We start from the raw sequence: 7,852 nt of genomic DNA, 5'->3' as shown, positions 1-7,852 counted from the left end.
TATAGAATTGTACACTTGAAATCTTTGCATTTTTAACCAATGCCAGTCAGAAAAATTCAATAAGAAAATTTTTAAAAAGAAAAATATTTTATCATCCAGCATACAAATTAGACACCTTGACTTCTTTCCCTTGTTTATCCCCAGGATTTATTAACTGAGCTATTTTCTTCCTTAAAACATCTAAATCAAGCAGGTCAAACTCAAAGGCTAACACGGGCCAAATAAACAATGCATGCAGCCCACTTTGACATGCTTGATCTAAATTACTTATTTTCTCTCCAACTAGCTTCCCATCCCACATTAGCTCTGTGACTTTGGGCAAGTTGGCTTACTGCTCAAAACTCTAGTTCCATATCTAGAATGGGAATAAAAATAGGTTATAACATTATTGTGGGTTATAACATTGTGAGGATGAGCTGAGATAATGTTTGAAGAGAGCAGAGTACCCTGCCAGGCACAGACACAGACCAGGTTGTCTATTATTCTATTACTGCTCACCTTAGTTTAGTACTTATCATCTCTCAGGAGAAATTATACTGTATTGAAAGTCTTCTAACTGACCTTCTGTGATATGCTGTCTTATTTTAATTTATTATCTTCTTTATTATCCAAAATTATTATCCCCCAAACATAAATATGCCCATGTTTCCCCTTTTTCTTATAGTAGTCCCAAGTCTTTAGGATATTTACTTAAGAGGTACCTGTGCCATTTATGAACTTGTCACTAAGAATACAGAGATAATTATGCCCAATTGTTGCCTTTAAATAGCATTTGGAATAGGAAGGAATACAGACCCTTAAGCAATGTACAATGAAAATGGTACAGAGGCTCCTCGAGTTATGATGTGGTTATGTCTGATGAACCCATTGTAAATTGAAATATCCCAAGTTGAAAATGCATTTACTATACCTAATCTAGCAAACCTCATAGTGTAGGCCAGTATACCTTGGTGTGCTCAGAACACTTCCAATAGCCTAAAATTGGGCAATTATCTTGAGTTTCATCTCAACAGTAATTGCTTTCTTCTTATTATTTTTACCAGAAGCAGGAGACACAGATGGCTGTTTTGCACTCATGATGGGATGCAAAAACACAAAACACTGTATCCAAAAACTGCTGGCAACACATTACCCTGTAATGTCTCAGTTGCTTGCACTCGTGATCCCATGCCTGACTGGGAGCTTAGGCTGGATGCTCCTTGCCAACATCATGAGAGAGTATATCACACCGCATATCGCAGCCAGGGAAAAGATCAAACTCATGTGTATACCTTTTGCACCATTTTAAAGTAAAAAAAATTGTAATTCTGATCATCGTAAGTCAGGGGTTCTCTGTGCATGTAAGGTACAGAAGTTGTGTGCAAGGTTGGATGATTAACTGCATTAAGAGTGATGGTGACAGTGGAGAAGAGGAAGGTGAAAACACACATGGGGAAGGTGATACCTTAGCAGGGTTTTCATGGAAAAGCATAGCTTGGACTCAATCTGGTAGGCAGAGAGGCTTCTGAAGGGTTCTTTGGCTTTGTGGAGGAAGGATTTGAGGGGCCAGAAGAGTTCGCTTGACAGGGAAAATGTAGAGGAGAAACTGAGAGATAGGCAGCCCTCTAGCCCCAAAGGGAGCAGACAGGGATGCCTTGGTTTCTGATGAAGATGTCAGCTCAGGTCCAATCCCACATCTCATAGCGGGTGACTCACCTTCTGACCTTCCCCTAATAAGTCCCCCTTTTGTTGCCCCCCCCCTTTTGTTTGAATGGGCTCCATATAGCCTAAAAACAAATCCAAATCAAACAAATAAGTTATTCAGAAAGAACACACAGAAGGAATTCCTAGGCACACACTGAACATCTAGCCAGAGCTAACACTTATTGAGCGGGTAGCTCCGAGTGCCACAGACCTGCTATCAATAAGGGCCGTTACGACCCTTGCTTTTAAGATGAACAAACCAAGGCATAGAGGTTACACGGTAAGTTAGTGATGGTTAGGATTCAAACCCCAGTCTGTCCGGCTGCAGAGCCTGTGTTCACAACCATTCTCCTCCCTGCCTCTTACTAACCTCCCCTCCTCCCCCAACCCCCCCTCCCCCCCTCCCCCGCCCCGCCTTCCCCACACAAATAAAGTCCTGCTTCCTGGGCTTCACTCATTCCCAGAACCTGCCACAGTGCATGGTCTCCCTGTAATTCTTTCTCCTGAAGGTTCACCGGCAACACTCTCCTCACCCTTTCAGATGCAGCCTAAATATCAACAATGCCCTCAGGCCTCTGGGCCACTGCCTCTCCCTGACCCCCCTCCCTACACAGCAGAATGAATTACTCCCCTTAGGTTTCCTGGAGCCTTATATGTGCCTGCATTTTGATGCACTGTCTCCATTAGTTAACACGTTTATTTCTCCACTATGTTTTGATCCTTAGCCAGGAAGAAGCATAGCATCTGGTGCATTGTAGGTGAATGCTTGGAATTAACAGTCTTGTGAATAAATAATGGAGAAAAAAAGGAATCAATAATGCTGGCGAATATTGGAAACATCAGCATTAAATAATGCTTTTCCAGGGCAGAATGGAGTGTTTCCCATGTACTCAGTGGAGCCTCAAATCTCAGGAAGAAAGGAACTTCAGAAACCCAAGCAGTGATGATTTGAAGACATTTCTTTTATTCCACATTCTCGATTTTCCAAAACACTTGTATTTTACTGCAATGGATGGACTAAGACGATCTCCTTATGACTTCCCACAAATCCGAGATGCCTCTCTGCTCCTTTGACCTGCTTTCAGAGACACGCAGAAAACAGAATTTGCCCGCCCCTCCCTTCAGTTACTGGTCGGACTGTGTTTGCGTCCCAAAGCCCTCCACTGCCTCCTTTGTGCACTGCTGCTCCCCTCCCCACATCTCTCCTGCCTGGGTGACGTGCGCACCCAGCCCTCGTCACCGGCGTTGTTTCTGTGGTCCCATAAACTCTGCAATACACTATTGCTAAAGGGCGTGTTGTGGGGCACTGGTCTTTCCCCAGACTGTGTCCTCATTTAAAATTTGGCTTCTATTAGGCAAAGGAGTTGGCTGTGAGGCACAGGGACATATATTAAATGTTCTGGCTAGCATGCTCTGAATAAATCAATATTCTTGTATATCTGGACTGTGTACATGTAGTGAGAGCTCTGAACATGCTTTTGTTTTGTATCCTTAAATTGTTTTTCTTCTTTCCAGCTAATGAGCGATAGAATAGTCTCTCAGACCTCGTTACCAAGACAGCAATGGAAATGCCTTCTGTTCTGGTGCCTTATAAAGTAAGCGACATCATGAGAATAAGACAAATTTGATTTTAAATTTGTTTGAGGTTGTCATTTTCCCGTGCTGCCATCATTCTTGCCAAATGCCTTTCAGGATCTGATCCTTGTTTATTCTCTTGGGTTGCAATAGAGATCTACTCACCAGGGAATATGGACAGTGAGGCAAGACCAGCCAGACACCCACAAGAATTAAGTGAGATTTCAGAAGCCTGTAGTGCTTGTACACAGCAGCAATCGATGAGTGTATTAAAAATAAAACAAGCTTGAGAAACCGAAGAGCACAATTGAGGGGATTTAAAGGCATCTAGAAAGAGATAAGAGTTTTATCTGATTAATGAGAGGATATACTGACTTCCTGATCCAAGACTACATCTCTTTAGCTACATTCCTCTAAGAAGCAAAGTGATGTTCAATTCAGTGCCCTGGGAGCGTTAACTGGCAGCACACTGGGTGTGCAGCATGTAGGAGGGAAGTGGCTGGGAACAAAGGGGAAAAGAAAGGAGGGATAGAGACACGTGCTTTGAACATTAAATCCTGCTAGATGTTTTAGATGAAAACATGCACAAAAAACCTTGTGCCTTTAAAATATTTCATATTATAATATGAACTGTAGATGTTTATGTGTAAACTGTGGGAATTAGCTGGCACATGAATGGTAGGGGGATTTTCTGTGTGTGCCAAGTTAGAAATGGCAATACTATTGGAAAAATGCTTTCTTCATCTTAGAAAGTAGCAGGGGGATGGATGTATCAGTTTTGCTGAATTGGGAAATACAGTAGAAATCACAAACATGATGGAGAAAGATACCATCTCTTTCATGAGAGCCATGCTATAGTGCTGAGAAAAAAAAATATTTATTAAGGTTTTTTAAACAATCAGATTTTACTGTATTGAAGAAAGATTAAGGTTTTAGTTGCTTTTAATGCTACCAGCTGTAATCTAGTTGTTTTCAAGTATCAAAGCTTTGCATTTATTGCATTATAAGAGTTCTTAAGGCATTTAAAACACACACACACACACACACACACACACACATACTTCATAGAGACTTAGAGAAAATACTTATTTTCATACATGCTAAAATGGGCAAAGGTTTATTTAAAAAGTTTTGTCCATTCCCTAGGGAACATTTTTATGAGAGAACTTGTGAGTAGGTGGAAAGCAGATCTACCAAGAGGAGGTCAATGGAATCTAGAGATGATTTTTATAGAGTAATAAATAGGGTAATTTAAACTATCTCTTGCCTACATTTTTTTTGCGGGGGGCGGGGTGTGGAATAGCATAAAGAAAGATTTTTTTTGTTCAAGGGATATAGGTAATTTGCCTTTTCTCTACTTCATTTGTTTCAATAGTTTAAGCCCAGGAACTCAATTGCGTCACTGGATATAAATATGGGTTTATGAGTAAAAGCAGTTTTTACAACTATACGGCATTGCCATTGTTCTGTCTCCAAGAACCACTTAGCTGCCATCCAATATGGGATTGTACCCAAATGCTAAGCAAATCAGACTCTAATAGGAATGGTTCTTGAATAATCAGTTGGACCCAAAAGATCCTGACCCAGCTTCAGGGTGCCCATTGGTGTTCTCTGAGGTGACCAGCAAAGGGGTAATGAGGATTACCCCGATACTGAACAGCATGAACCTTTCCCTGGACACCCCTCATGTTCAGTTTGTCTTGAACATGTTGTCTAGAGCCCCCCTTTTTTGCCCCACCCGTAAATTTCTTTCAAGGGGCAGCTCAAACAGGTCACTTAGTTTTTGATGCCCTGGTAGAGTCTACTACCCTCTTTTGTGTATCCATAGCCTATTGTTCACACTATATTTAAAGCTCTTTCAAAGTCACACCTTTGATTCCCTCACTTCTCTGAGCAATGATTTAAAAATAGAGATGATAAGTTATTCATATTTTATATCCTCAGCTTTTAGCCCCATGGCTGGCAAGTAGGAACTGCTCAGGACTTAACTAATCAATAAGAGGGCTTTTTTATACTTTTGACATCCAGTTTGCTTTGACAACCAGGATGAGACCAGGCCAACTTTGACCTGGGTAGTTTGAGTCAATTAGCACAGATGACCATGAAGATTTGTCTTGAGAACATTGAGAATTTTACTGCTCTATTTCTTATCTAAATCACCTACATCTATTAATTTTCCTCAAAAGGTGTTATATTTTATCATGGTTTGAAAAGCATGACAGAACCTGCAGATTATATCATTTTGGTACACTATAATATATCTTTTTTCAAAAATATTATATTGTTCTTGTTCTTTGATTATACACTTTAGTATAAAAGTAAACTGGATGCACAATATCTAGTTAGACTATATAAATGAAGGAAAATACCTGAGTTCTTGTAGTATTTGCATTTCAAATATCATTTCTATGGCTCTCTAACACACACTGTATGACCTTCATATTGTGAATTACCTAAATGGGCAGGGAAAAGAAGTGTGACTATATTATTCATTTAACTTCATCAATATCTAGAGTCAAAGAATAATTTGGACTCCATAGTGAAGGTTTAGTCTGTAATTAAAATGGAGTTGAAGTCAGACTTTAGACTTTTAAGTAGTCAGGTCAGACAGTTCAGGTTTATAAATGCCCCATTGGGAATTGACTCAAAGAGAGTGAATACATCCTTAAAAATAGACTCTATCTTCAAACATGGCCATTGATCTTTGGTGTTCTATAATATGAAGATATGAAAATCAAAGCAAATCATAATTTATATTCCACACTCCCTATTAGTCTCCATTGTAGCCAAAGCTGTTATTTTATTTTTATTTTTATCTCATTGAGGTTAAGTTGGAATTTAAAGAATTAAACTCAACAGTCTATTGAGAAGATCCAACTTCTCCTTCTCCCAGGCCTTTCACTTCCTCATCTATACTCATGCAAACCTCTGTACACAGACACACACACACACACACACACACACACACACACACACACACACACACACACACACAGACACACACACACACACACGCACACACACGCACACACACACAGACACACACACGTGCGCGCGCACACACATGCACACTCTGCATTTGGGATTTGGGTAAACATTTAAAGATTTTTTTCAAAGTAGATTGTTTTAAAAATTTTTTAGAGAAACTCACACATACACATTCATGCTTATCTTTTATTCTGATGCCATAATCACAAAAAAATATAGTAAATTTGATAGCTCATTTTATATTCATCCATAAATTATAACAAACACAGACTTTTATTATTGGCCCAAAAATGAAATGTGAGGGAACCAGAGGGTAGGGGAGTGGATGGGATCAGCAACATCTCAGGGTGCTTTTTTCTGTCTCCTCTGTCCAAGATTATCACCAGGCTTCTTTTTCCTACATCTCTCCTCTGAGTAGGACAGGTATACCAGTTGATTTATTTGGTCATACTTGAAATTACTTGACTAAAAATGCACTTGCTGCTTCTCGTCCTTGCTGTTTTGTACCAGGGAGACCTACTTTCTAGTTATTAAAAGCAAATTGTACTTGGAATTTCTATATCATTAATATCACATGTCATTACACTTTTCCATGGACTCATTTCCAACAATACATTTATTTCTAAAAGTGGAAGAAGTAAACTATGGAACATTGCCTTTACATTCAAGTGGCATGGTGCCATTTGATATGATTCTAAAGGATTTTTGTCTCCTTTGGCTTTGAGTGCCTTGGCTCTAGAAAATCATTTGGTTTTCATTACCCTGAGATTGTTTCAAGTTTAACAAAATGTTCTTTTTAGGGACTATAAAAGTCAATTTAATGAACAGTTGAATCGTTAAAGAAAAAAATCACAAATAATAGCTAGATTTCACTGGGTCCTGTAGAATGTGTATAGATGTGGGGAAAAGTGTGTAGAATTAGAGCTCTTCAGAGGTAGTGATAATAAAATGAAAACTCCCCTTTGACTTTATATCAGCTTTATCTCCATTGGCTATCACTTATATAAGTGATCAGTTCTATGAAAGAAAACAACTTAGAAATGTTATTCAATTGGGGCAAATATGGGAGACACTAAAAATAAAACCAAAAGAACAAACTGGAAGTTTGGCTGGGGAATGTCAACTTATAAAAGTGTCATGTTATTCCAAACCAACGTAAAAATGAAAAGTGGCAAGTGGGAGAAAAAAGTTTAGAAAATATTCTGGTGTGCAGTACATCATAAGAAAGAATAGTGTGTGAGTGTGAGTGTGAGTGTGTGTGCGTGTGTGTGTGCATGTGTGTGCGTGTGTGTGTACTCAGGCACAGTTTAACACAGAACTGGATAAACTATAATTACTGTGGTTATCTGGGATAAAATGTCAGTTTGTCAAGTTTACTTTCATTTCAAAGCAATTCATATTCTAATCCTATACTTTTTTTCTAAGGTTGTTCTCTCTAGAGAGGCATTAATATGAAATGCCTCCAAAAATATTTTAGAGAAGATTCTACACAATTTTGAAATTCCACTTAAAAATTATCTCTTTAAAATGCTTGAATTTATGGTACTATGTTATAATAGATTTTACTTACCCAAGAGCTTGTATAAAGTCAACTTCATTATTTTTA

Source organism: Myotis myotis, unplaced genomic scaffold, assembly GCF_014108235.1.
Source record: "Myotis myotis isolate mMyoMyo1 unplaced genomic scaffold, mMyoMyo1.p scaffold_m19_p_16, whole genome shotgun sequence".
Lineage (NCBI taxonomy): Eukaryota > Metazoa > Chordata > Mammalia > Chiroptera > Vespertilionidae > Myotis > Myotis myotis.
Note: the sequence above shows the minus strand (reverse complement) of the source record.